Genomic DNA, 13,593 nt, shown 5'->3' on the forward strand with positions numbered 1-13,593 from the left:
CTTCATGCATCCATCACGCAGTTCCCACAATGATTCATGTTTAGCCCCTCATTTCATATATACAAAACAGACTACTTCTATGTGTATCTATGTTTGTGTATAAACATACACACAAACAATACTATTTCCCCAACCACTAGATTATTTTAAGGCAAAATTTGCATACCACATAGTTTATTCTATAAACAATTCAGAATCATTTAAAACTCTGAATTTCTGGAAGCAGTAGTCTCCCAGGACATAAAAGCACAAGTATCCCCACCAAACCATTACTAGGCATGTAACATTGGAATTAGTAGCTGATGAAATTAGGCAAAAGAATAAAATAAGAGGTAGTCACATTTAAAAGGTTGGGGGAAAATTACAATTTTTCAGATACTTGTATACTAGGAAGATGCAAAAGTTATCTGAAACATTAGAAACAGACTTCAGTAAGTAGCTTTCTTATCTGTAATCAACAGCCAGTTATATTGTTGATATAATGAAAGAAAAGAGCTACCTTAATAGCAAAAATTATATATTTAATGAAAGAAAAAGATCTTAATAGTAAGAACAAAAATCTCAATAAATAAGTACCCATGCATAAATATAAAATAAAGTGAAATACTGGATGTCTTAGTTTGTTCAGTTTAGTTCAGGTAGACAAAAGTCCACAGTTGCTTAGAAGCAACAAACATTTCTCTCTCACAGTTCTGGAGGCTAGGAAGTCCCTGGTCAAGGCTCTGGCAGAGTCAGGGTCTGGTGAGGGTCCTCTTTCCCAGTTCATAGATAGCCATCTCCTCAATGTGTCCTCACGCGGTGGAAGGGTCAAATGAGCTCCCGCAAGCCTCTTTCATAAGAGCACCAATCTCAATCTCATTAGAGCTCTGCCCTCATGACCTAATCACCTTCTGAAGGCCCCACCTCGTAATACCATCAAGTTGAGGGTTATGATTTCAATGTATGAATTTTGGGGGGACACATTCAGATCACAGCACCTGACAAGAAGCTTAGTGAGAAATTTGCAAGATATCCTTGAGGAACACTTTAAAGCACTCCTGAAGGACAAAAAAGAAAACCTGAATGTGTAGAAAATCATAACTGTTCTTGGAGAGGCAGCCTCAATATCGTCAAGTTATCAATGCCCCCTAAATATATTACGAATTAAGCACAATTTCCTTCAGAATACCAGTGGGTGGTTTTTTGTTTGTTTGTTTGTTTATTTTTGTCTTTCAACTTTGGAACTTGGCAAAGTGATTCTAAAGCTCAACCTGGAAGAAGAAACAGTGGAGACTTAAAGGTAAAAGAGAAATCTAAAAATATCTATCCCAGTAGGTGTAAGCCTAAAGTGATTAAACGGTATGGTACTAATTCAGATACAGACAGATTATTCAGATACAGGCAGAAAACTAAAAAACAGAACTAAATACACAAGAACCCGAATGTGGCATTTCAGATTAGTATCCAGGAATGTCTGGATCATTTAGTAACTGATTTGGGGATAACTGGCAGATATTTGGAGAAAATATAGGGGGAATTCTGCCTCAATCCTTACACCAAAAACTTCAGAGGGATCAAGGTTTAAATCTTTTAAAATGTTAACATAAAAGTGGAAACAGGTGTGTTTTTTTTTTCCATACATTTGGCATACAAAAAGACTTTTTAAAGGATGACACCAACCCCAGAAGATTTAAAAAGAAAACTGGTAATGACTACTAAATAAAAATGAAACCTCCTGCCTGCCAGAACTCTATAAATTGAGTCAGAAGAAAATCTTCAACCTGAGATAAAATATTTTCTGGATACGACATGGACTAATTTTCTTCCTGTCACAGGTCGAGTTCTCCAGGAAGCAGATGTTGAGACACAGTTAAGAGTGCGGGAGGTTTGCTGGGGAGTAGCACCTGGGAAGGGAGAGGGAAGGAGCAGAGTCTGCATGGAGAGCCGTGGGACCAGGATGTGGACCTCCCACACCAATAAACTTCCTACTAGGACGGCCTGTGAGGGCAGTCCTGTCCTGGACACTCAGGGCTCCCTAAGGAACGCACAGGCTTGCCACCTTCCCTCTTTCCTCGGGGGACAGCAGTTCCACTCTCAGAGGAAGCCACTGGCACTGGGGTGGTGGATGTGCTGGATGGAGCCTCGGGAATCAGAGGGTTGGCATGCCTGTGGGATGGCATGCCTGTGGGCTGTCTCTACCTTCCACTTGGCCATCTCTGCCTTTTGCTTGGACATAGAGTGCCCATCTCATTCCTACTCTCTTTGGATCCTTTTTCCTCTGGCTCAGTCACTGGCTGGGAACTACCCTGAGAAGACTGGCCCAGGCTGGAAAGCCGAGGCCAATCCTGAAGGAATGAACAGTGGGAGGTTGCCAGATAACCACCCTTGTTGCTGCTGGATGGTGAATCTGGTCTTGAATAGAGTAAGTACTGAGAGATTTCATGGACACTAGCGTTGTTATCTCTGGGGAGGGTGTTTGATTCAGTTGGGAGGGCAAAGGATGTGGCTTTAATTTTATCAGATCACTTCGGTTTGGGTACCTTTTCCAACAATTAATTGTTATATATATGTATATACACATATATAATTATGAAAATTCATTTGAAACACAGCTGTGATGGCCATTAGGACTAGTTGCCAACTATTTCCAGTTGTTGCCCTTCCTGAGCCATGGCAGGAGGTCCAGTCTTGTGTAGTTAGATGTGGCCAAGTGACTCCTGTGGTCATTGGTGAGCAGAAGTAATGGTGTCATTTCTGGACAAAATATTTAATTACCAATATGAGATCCCCTAGAACTCTCCTCTCCCTCTAGGGAGGTGACTGGCAACATTTAAGATGATGGGTGCCTCATCAGCCTGGGTGCCCTGTGACTGCAGTGAGTAGACTTCCCTTCCACCCCACCTTTGGCCTGGGACAGACATGAATGTGTAGTGAACCTACAGTGGTGTAGTAAAAAAAGAATATCCGGCTGGGCGTGGTGGCTCACGCCTGTAATCTCAACACTTTGGGAGGCCAAGGCGGGTGGATCACCTGAGGCCATGAGTTCGAGACCACCCTGGCCAACGTGGTGAAACCCTGTCTCTACTAAAAATACAAAATTACTGAGAATGATGGTTTCCAGCTTCATCCATGTCCCTGCAAAGGTCATGAACTCATCCTTTTTCATGACTGTATAGTATACCATGTTGTATACATGCCACATTTTCTTTATCCAGCAAACTAACACAAGAACAGAAAACCAAACACCGCATGTTCAACTCATAAGTGGGAGTTGAACAATGAGGACACATGGACACAGGGAGGGGAACATCACACACCAGGACCTGTTGGAGGGTAGGTGACTCGGGGAGGGAGAGCATTAGGAGAAATACCTAATGTGGGTGACAGGTTGATGGGTGCAGCAAACCACCGTGGCATGTGTATACCTATGTAATTTAAAAAAATTTAAAAAAATTCCAAAATTAGCTGGACGTGGTGGCGCATGCCTGTAATCCCAGCTACTTGGGAGGCTGAGGCAGGGGAATCGCTTTAACCCAGGAGGCAGAGGTTGCAGTGAGCCGGGATTGCACCATTGCACTGCAGCCTGGGCAACAGGAGCAAAACTCAAAAAAAGAAAGAGAGAGAGACAGAGAAAGGAAAGGAAAGGAAAGGAAAGGAAGAAGGAGGAAGGAGGGAAGGAAGGAAGGAAGGTCTGAAAGGGTTACTAAATTATTCAAGGAAAGGAAAGGAGAGGAGAGGGGAGGGGAGGGGAGGGGAGGGAAGGAGAGGAGAGGAGGAAGGTCCAGAGTTATCTGAAAGGGTTACTAAATTATTCCTCCCTTTTCCAAATACATATTTGTTATGAGGTCAGATATTCTTCATATATGTCAATCAAAATCACATATCCCAACAGATGAAATGCAGAAGTGGATGAGAATCCCCCTGTCTTCTAGTAAACCAAACATTAAAGAGATTTGCAAAGATGTAGAACAACGCTGTTCTTCTCATGAAGTTACTTCTGCTTTGGAAAATATGGTTATTTTTCATAAAATGTGTTGTTTAGGTAACGTGATGTAATGGGTTTATTGTAATTTTTAACTAAATTAAATATTTTAACACATTTTCTCAGTTTTAATTTCTAGTGCAGTAAATAACAATGGTTATAACTCACTCAAACAGAAGCTCTTTGGGATAATCAATAATTTGTAAGCTGGTAAAGGAATCCTGAGACCAAAATGTTTGAGAACTGCTCACCTTCAATTCTGGCTGTTTCAGCAATTAGGATTGTGCAAATATTTAAAAATTGCCATCAGCCATGGCCTATACAATTACTTTAAGTTTTTTATTTTTAGAAAGCTTGTTAAGTTACAGAGTTCTTTTGACTGTGAAATAATTAGCATTCAGTATAGACAAATTGCAAAATGAAAAAAAAAGGAAGAAAATATCAACCATAATTTTGCTACTCAGAGATAAACATTTTGGTACATTTCTATGCAGCACTTTTCCCCCAGTGATCCCTACCCACACACAAAAACAGAAATGCACAGGCACATGTCAACACCTGAAACAATTTAGAATACTCTATGTGAAGCTTGATCTCTGGCCTTTTCCACTTTACAGAAATAAAGTTAGAATTTAGTCAGGAAAATTAAGTTAGTTTTAAAAAATATATCAAGTATTTTGTACTTTAAATGTTGGCAAAAATTTTTTTTATTAATATACCTTGTATTCTATGAGCTCCAGCCAAGTAAATTGTCTTAAAAGATCTTGAAGATTAGTGGCATCCTAATCCCAACAGAATAAAATAAAAGTTGTTCTCTTTTAAAATAAAGTCTATGAATGAGTCACTCATTTTCTTAATACAAAAGTCTCCAGATTAAAGTATAATGAACTTTGGTCTGGATAAATCTTACGAGGCTCATTGTTTAGGCCTAAATAATCAAATGTGTGATTTTTCTTAGTGTCTGAGAAAAGGGACAAAGCTCTGTAAATTCTAAGTCTCTTTAAAGTGTTTTGTTGTTTTTGTCTGTTTTACCTAAGAGATAAACCAATGCACAGTTTTAGTTTTCCAAGCAGGCATCCACTTAATTCTAGGCAGAAATTTGAAATAGAAATGTATCTTTACATTATTGCTGCTCTCTGTTCTTCAAGCAACACCATTGATTTACAATGGTGTTGTTAATCAACCAAGAGAAATACCAAGACAGCACAATTACCCAATTAAACTTTTAAAAAAAATTTTATCTCTTATCGCTGGTTTAAAACATGTCACCGTCCAACTCCCTGGCCTGTTGGGGTGAGGACTCTGGCAAGGTGCCAATGTTTCTGTTGACAGCTTAGGATCTGGGGGTTATAGCAGCTTGGAAAGCCCTCATCTCTTGCAGCCGTTTCTCTTCCAGTGGGTGGCAGTATTTCACTTTTTTTTTTTTTTTTTTGAGACAGTCTCACTCTGTTTCCAGGCTGGAGTGCAGTGGCGTGATCTCAGCTCACTGCAACCTCCGCTTCCCGGATTCAAGCAATTCTCCTGCCTCAGCCTCCTGAGTAGCTGGGACTACAGGTGCCTGCCACCATGCCTGGCTAATTTTTTATATTTTTAATAGAGATGGGGTTTCACCGTGTTAGCCAGGATGGTCTCAATCTCCTGACCTTGTGATCTGCCCGCCTCGGCCTTCCAAAGTGCTGGGATTTACAGGTATGAGCCCAGCCAGTATTTCACTTTTTAACCCTCATTTCTATCAGGGACTTCTCAATTTGCATGAGCCTAGCATAGATTTTTCTTAAGCAGAATTCATTTATATTCCCACTCCCTTCACCTCCCTACCACGCCTTCCCCAGTCTTGTTAACCCGTTGGTGAGTTTACCTGGAAACTTGGAGAACATCAGGACTTAACAGGACAGGTTGATGGTGAACACACTTCCAGGGGAAAGTGCCTTATCCCGGGAGTGTCTGTGTGTAGGATACCATGGGAACATTCTCGGAAAGTGACTTGAATGGATTTGGGTGGCATGATTAAGGTGGGCCATTTTGTTGGTCTACTCAGCATCCTCTGCCTCTTCTTTCTACCTGATTTATTCTGAAAATTACTTCTAATTTCAGATGGGAAGGTGGCGGTGATGGGGAAGGTGTAGAGTCTTCCTTCTCCCTCGAATCCCCACAACTCTGCACAGCGTAACCCAGAGGAGTCTCTATTTTATTCACTTCCTTTCCAAAGGGATTGCCAGGCACCCACTCACTCAGAGTCTTGGCATTCCTTCTTTTCCCTGTCTGGAATACTCGCTCCCAGCTGATGCCATGATTGTTTACTCACTTTGGGTCTTTACAAAATAAAATGTTGCAGTATTGGGGTAGAGTCATGTAACCTCACCCCACCCCCAGCCTGCCTCCACCTCCAGTTCATGTCCGTCTGGAACCTCAGAATGTGACCTTATTTGGAAATAGGGTTTTTGCAGATGTCATTAGTTAAGACTGGAGTAGAGTGAGCTCGACATCCAATGACTGTGTTCTTATAGGAAAAGGAGAGGACTCGCAGGGACACAGGGAAGAAGGCTGTATACGACAGAGGCAGAGAGTGGAGTTGTGCTGCCAAGAGCCAAGGAACGCCAGGGATTTATGGGAACCTCGGAAGCTGCGAGAAAGGCTGATATGGTTAAGTGTTGCGTCCCCAGCCAAATCTCATCTTGAATTATAATCCCCATTACCCCTACGTGTCAAGGGAGAGACCAGGTGGAGGTAATTGAATTATGGGGGCAGTTTCCCCCATGCTGTTCTCGTGATAGTTAGTGAGTTCTCATGAGATCTGATGGTCTCATAAGAAGCTCTTCCCCCTTCATTTGGCACGTCTCCTTCTTGCTGCCTTGTGAAGAAGGTGTCTTGCTTCCCATGCCATGCTCGTAAGTTTTCTGAGGCCTCCTCAGCCATGCAGAACTGTGAGTCTGTTAAATCTCTTTTGTTTATAAATTACCGAGTCTTGGGCAGTTCTTTTTAGCAGTATGAAATGGACTAACACAGAAGCATAGAGCAAACGGACTGTCCCCAGAGCCTCCAGAAGGAACCGACCCTGTTGACACCTTGATTTTAGTCTTTCGGCCTTCTGAACTCTTAGAGGACCAATATCTGTTTGTGGCTCTTGGTTCCAGCAGCCCTAGGAAACTAGACAGCCGCTGACTGAAACCTCCCCTTGCAACTGCCCTGCCACTCCTGCTTAGCACTTGTCCCCGCCTGGCATGGCATGTGTTTCACTTCTGTGTCTCGCTGATTGTTAGCCTCCCCGCTTAGAATGTAAGCTCCAGAAGGTCAGCAGTTTCAATCGCTTTTCTCTGTGCTGCATCTTCACCAACTAGAACAGTATGTGGAAGTGGATGAATGAGTGATTTCAGTTGCTAATTTATTCCCTTTCCTTGAGAATACATGGAGTCCCTTTTTATGGGATTATTGGAATCTGCAGAAACCATCTTAGCACTCTGTCACTCAAACAGTAGTGATTTAAACTAAATAAGGCACTTGTTAAACCAGGGATATAATGTGCACCAGTAGAGATCTCCCTTTGCTTTCAGTGACGTTGGCTGACTGCCAAGCTTTTATCCCTTCTTGCCATTGCTGCACAGTGTTTGATGGTCTCAGTCTCCAAAATGCAGCCAGGAAAGAAAACTCAGAGGCTGGTTCTTTGGCGGTCAAACCATAGATCCTGACCCTTTGGGTCCTACCAGCTTCTTTATTTAAGTTGCTCTTTCTTGTGACTTCTGCAGAACTGGATGGCAGTCACTAAAAATGGCCCTAGTCACTTATTCTTTGGAGAAGCACACGATACACAATTGCTTTGCCAAATGCCAACAATCTAGAAAAGGGCAGTCATTTCAGCTATGGTCTGGGCTTGATGGAGCCATAAGGGCTCGGCATTGAAACAATAACTGGCATCTCAAACAAGCCCAATAGGGATGGCTGGTACCAGAGGAGGGAGGCCTGTGCCAGCCACCAGTGAGAAAAGCCAGCAGTAACGAGGACAGTCTCATTAACAAATGGCAGCGACCTACTCCAAAGGCCAGCTATGTCCAGTAGGGCAGCCATGAAGGCTGCGTGTGACAGGTAGAAAGGGGACTGGGAGAGAACTCGGGCTGACACAGGGCACGTCGAGTGTCTTAGGATCACTGATTGGGGACCGTCCCTCAAAACTTACAGGTGAGGGGCTGGAGGCCCAGAGAGTGAATGTGAAGCCAAGCAGAGCAGGGTCAGGGAAGGGAGAGAAGAGGAGGGGAGAGGGGAGAAGGAACAGGAGGAGAGAGTGCATCCTGACATCCTGGCCATGATTTTTGTTACCAGTTCTTGTCCCTGAGTTCACTGGACTTGCCCTCCTGGTTCCTGCAGCTCTTCTCCAATTCTCTGAGATAATCCAGCATCCTTCTGATGAAGCCCCATTTTGACTTAAGCTTTTGAATTGAGTGGAAATCTCCGGGAACTGAGAGGGTCCTGGTGAATACTCTAGCAGTGTGGAGAGAAAAGGAAAAGAGAAAACACACTCTCCTAGGCTACCAGCATCCTGCCCCTAGCACCACCCTAGTTCAGCAGACGTTCCTTTGAACCCAGATGCGTTTCATCAGAATCCTTCTTAATACAGTGCTCCAGACGTTGGAATCGGCAATAACTGAAACATGTTTGTCATCCCTGAGGTAGAGTCCATACTTAGGTTACCAAATTAATCCTTGAAACAACCCTATGAAGGTGACGCCCTCATTCCAATAAAGAGAAAACTGTTGCCAAAGTGGGTCAGTGGCTCAGCTGGTAGATGCTTCAAACTAGTCCATGTGATCACTAAACCCAAGCTGTTGCCACTACGCCCCATGAAGTCGTGGAGCAGCCCGGAGCCAGGGCTTCAGTGGGACTTCAGAGCCACAATCAGAGTGGAACTCTACTTCCGCCTCAGTGAATGTGGTTATTCTGAAGAAAGTAGCTCTACAATCCAACTGTTACAAAATCCCAGTCTGATGATGGTTGAGAAAGACAATCTGAGAATGGTCCACAAAAAGCTGTACAGCGGGTATATCTGTCATAGAAACCTTGGCCACAAATGCAATCTGCCTGTTTGCAATATCTTTGTAGAAAGAAGGTTACTAAAGAATTCTCAATTCCCTAGAGGTACATGGTGATATACCTGTGAGATGTGTATATCCCTGGCATTATTTATCTCATATATCTTTAACTACATTTGGTTACTTTTATTGTTAAAATTAAGGTGTTCTTTTTCATTTTGCCTTGAAACAGAACTACCTTGTAAGATTTAAACAGATGATTGAATTTTGCTTGGAAAATGCAAGCATGTCAAATAAATGTATTCTGAGCAGCCAATGTTGCTTTTTAAAATATAGTGAAAATTCAATCAAATGAATAGCTACAAAGTATAAATGACCTAAAATGACTTTGTATGACTTTGTATGGTTTGGTGGACGCAGGGGGAGTCAATTTTTTATAAAGACTTATGCAACATATCCCTAATGGGCTGCTTTTAGAAAATAAGATGCATTAAAATCAGAGTTTGAGTGATGGTTAGACATTTGCGGCAATACATTAATGATTGTCACATCAGTCTAAGAACAAATGTGCGAGTCATTTAGTTAGGCCAATTTACACGTGGTGTGGCATGAAGGACCCAAATAATAGAATCTTCTTTATTCTGTATTTCTTTTGTCTCTAGAGGGTTAATTGACAATGAAAAGGAGAGAGCTGGGGAGAGAAGGAGAGAAAGGGAGAGTGGAGTCACAGGCAGTGGAGTAAAATTGTGGCTGGGTTCAAATTGTGGCTCCACCAAGTGGTAGTCATTAGGGCTGCCCACTAAGAGTTCTCCTCTTCTGGCACATGGTGGACTCTACTTCCCATCTCCTTGCAGTTAGACCTGGTCATGTGACTTGCTTTGGCCAATGAGATGTTAGTGAAAGTGATGATGTCATTTCCAGGGAGAAGTCTCTTAAAAGCCAGTACACAATTTGCTCATTCCCTTCATCTGTCACTCCCACAGATGAGGCTGCAATGGCAGAGGATCTATCAACCTGGGTCCCTGGTGAGGATGCTGTGGAGCAGAGCCCCCTGGCAACTTGTGATGAATGGAGGGTAGCATGAGTGAGAAAACTTTGTTGTTTTAATCACTGAGTGATATGGTTTGGCTGTGTCCCTTCCCAAATCTCATCTTGAATTCTCACATGTGGGAGGGATCTGGTGGGAGGTAATTGAATCATATTGACAGGTCTTTCCCTTGCTGTTCTCATGAGAGTGAATAAGTCTCACAAGATATGATGGCTTAGTAAGGTGGAATTTCCCTGCACCATCTCTCTTTTTTCTTTGTCTGCCACTATCCATGTAAGATGTGACTTGCTCCTCCTTGTTTTCCATCATAATTGTGAGGCCTTTCCAGCCATGTGGAACTGTAAGTCCATTAAACCTCTTTTTCTTCCGAGTCTTGGGTATGTCTTTATCTGCAGTGTGAAACAGACTAATATATTGAGATTTTGGAAGTGTTTGTTACCAGTGCATACTCTAGGCTACCCTGAGCAACCCTCCATGTGACCTTGGGTAAAGTGCTCAACCTCTCATTTCTCAGTTTCTTCTTTTGGCAAATGGAGATCCTGACTCCTCTAAATTATTTTTAGAATTAAATGAAAAAATACATGGAACAAGTGTGCCTCGCATACAGCAAGTGCTCAATAAACATTAGCTGTTACTATTTTACAAGTGGATATGTAGAAAGAATACTTCTCTATGTATTAAAAGCCTCCTTTCATATAATTGTGTAGGTATTTGTGTTGATATATTAATATCTGTCTTTAGCCTGAGTCATGATGGAAGCTGAAAAGGATGTTGGGGGTGGGGGAAGACCTCTTCGCCTCTCGCTTGCTTTTTTGAGGTAGCTACTTGTTGAGGGTGGATGTGTCAACAGTGTGGCACAGAATAGAGGATGGCACAGTCAGTGCCCAGCTTATAAGCCCCTGGCCCCACACCACTCCTGCTTTTAAGTGGCCAGATTTTCCCACCCTCACCTTCCACTTACTGGGGCTGTCTGCATCTGTTGCCATGGAAATGTATTGAAGTTGATGCTATGTATCCATTTGGATTTTTAATCTCCAAAAAACAGAAATAAGTTTGGCTAAATTAAACAGTAAGAGGACTTAGAAAAAGCAAAACAAAAGAAAAATCCAAACATTGCAAAACTCACTGAGACCCCAGAAAGGGCAGAGCCAGGCTTGAAGGCTACACAGTCAAGGACTCCATCCTAAATCATGCTTTAGACCTGGCCTGGAGAACTCATCAGTTCTAGGCATGGACGCTTCAGATTGACCCACAAATGCCATGAATGCTGCTGGTAGAACCTCTGCCATGGTTGCTTCTGGAACTTAGTGCAGCTCCTGCCTGTCACTACCCTTACCAAATGGAGTTCATGTGGTCTCTGCTTTTTCCTGTCACCAGTTCCTATAGAGAAAGGGACTCTGCCTCAGATGGTAGTGAATTACCTCCTTTCCTTTCAAATTCTTAAACCAAATTTACAAGGTCCCTACCTTGCTGGGGCCCAGATCTAGCCCTTGGGATTCTACCACCTGCAAATTCCTTCAAATGTGTCCTGCAGACATTCTGAATGCACTGTGGTTTCCTGAGTGCATCATGATCCCTTGTTTCTGTCTCTTTTCACATATTGTTTGAACTCTCACCCTCCCTTCAGTTTCTGCATCTGTTATCACACAGATGCAGTGTGTTTGTCACCTGGCTTACTCCTCCAGGCAGTCTTCCAGATTGTGCAGGTCCGAGGCAGGAGCTCTACCTTTGTGGTCTCATAATACTTAGCATACTGTAATGCATTTGCCTTTTTCCTTGTCTATTCTTACCAGAATGAGTTCCTTCAGGGCAGGCTATGTGTTTTGTTCCCCTTTGTGCCCCAAGTCCTACCACAGTGCCTGGTGCAGGCTAAGACTCAAGAAATAGTTGAGGAATAAATGAACAATGTTGAGGAAATCAAAAGAGTGCAGGCTTCCTCTTTATTTCATGCTCCTGGGAAAAGCCATCTGCCCGCTTGACTGCTTCTGGCAGGAGCACAATGGGATAGTTTGGAGAGAGAAGCCTCATTTGTCCCCCTGATGTCCCTATCACAAGTCTGAGCCACCTTCGCACCTCAGAGCTTTTCTTTCATCACTGGGTTTGGTGCGTGATGACTCTTGTCATAATCAAAAGTCTTCCTAGAAACTGTTATTTTAGCTCACATTGCCTCTTGGTGTAACATGGTCTTCATATTAGTTTTGTGGGCTGCTGTACCAAGTTAGCACAAACTGGTGACTAAAAACAACAGAAACTGATTCTCTCACAGCTCAGTGGGCTAGAAGTCCATGATCAAGGTGGTGGCAAATTCGGTTTCAGATGAGGACTCTCTTCCTGGCTTGGAGATGGCTACCTTCTTGCTGTGTCTTCACTCGACATTTCCTTTTGCAGTGGTGGGGGTGAGGGAGATGTCTCTAGTGTCCCCTCCTTTTCTTACAAGGACACCAATCCTGTCAAATTAATGCCCTACCCTTATCACATCATTTATCCTTAATTACCACTTGTGATGGTTAATAATGAGTGTCAACTTGATTGGATTGAAAGATGCAAAGTATTGTTCCTGGGTGTATCTGTGAGGGTGTTGCCAATGGATGGGCACAGTCTAAACAGCTGCCAGTGCAGCCAGAATAAAAGCAGACAGATGAATGTGAAGAGACAAGACTGGCCTAGCCTCCCAGCCTACATCTTTCTCCTGTGCTGGGATGTTTCCTGCCCTCAAACATCAGACTCCAAGTTCTTCAGTTTTGGGACTTGGACCAGCCTCCTTGCTCCTTGACTTGCAGACGGCCTATTGTGGGACCACACCTTGTGATCGTGTGAGTCAATACTCCTTAATAAACTCTGTGTTCTGTATACATTTAGCCTATTAGTTCTGTCCCTCTAGAGAACTCTAATACACCTCCCTAAGAATCCTTTTTCCAAATACAGTTGCATTGGGGTTTAGGACTTCAACATATAAATTTTGGGGTACCCAGAGCCTATAACTTGCTTTAACAAATATTTCCGCAAAATGGGGAAAAAAAGCGAGATCCATTATGTGAAAGTCAGACACTAAATAAAGATATTCTCATTACTGGGTGCATTTGCCATCACCCAATTTATTTTTTTCAGGAAGACTATACCTATACCCAAGCAACAATCAACACTTAGTCCATTTCTTTTTCATTCCAAGAGTTAGTGAATCGCCGCCTGTATAATTCACATTTTGTTAACTATAAGATAAACTAAACCTGGTTTTATTATTGAGGTATTGAGGTGATATTCACATAACATAAAACTAACCATTTTCAGTGGCATTTTGTACATTCACAACGTTGTGCAACGATCACTTTTGTCTAGTTCCAAAACATTTTAATCACCACCCTAAAAGACCCCATTCCCATTAAACTCTCACACCTTCTCTTCCTTCCCCTAACCTGTGGCCACCACTACTTTCTGTCTGTATAGGTTTTCCCATTTTGGATATTTCATATAAATGGAATAATATAATATGTGGCCTTTTGTGTCTGACTTGTTTCAGTTAATGTATTGTTTTCAAGGCTGATCCATGTTGCAGCATATTTGAA

Source organism: Macaca mulatta, chromosome 8 (assembly GCF_049350105.2).
Source record: "Macaca mulatta isolate MMU2019108-1 chromosome 8, T2T-MMU8v2.0, whole genome shotgun sequence".
In the NCBI taxonomy this organism is placed as follows: domain Eukaryota; kingdom Metazoa; phylum Chordata; class Mammalia; order Primates; family Cercopithecidae; genus Macaca; species Macaca mulatta.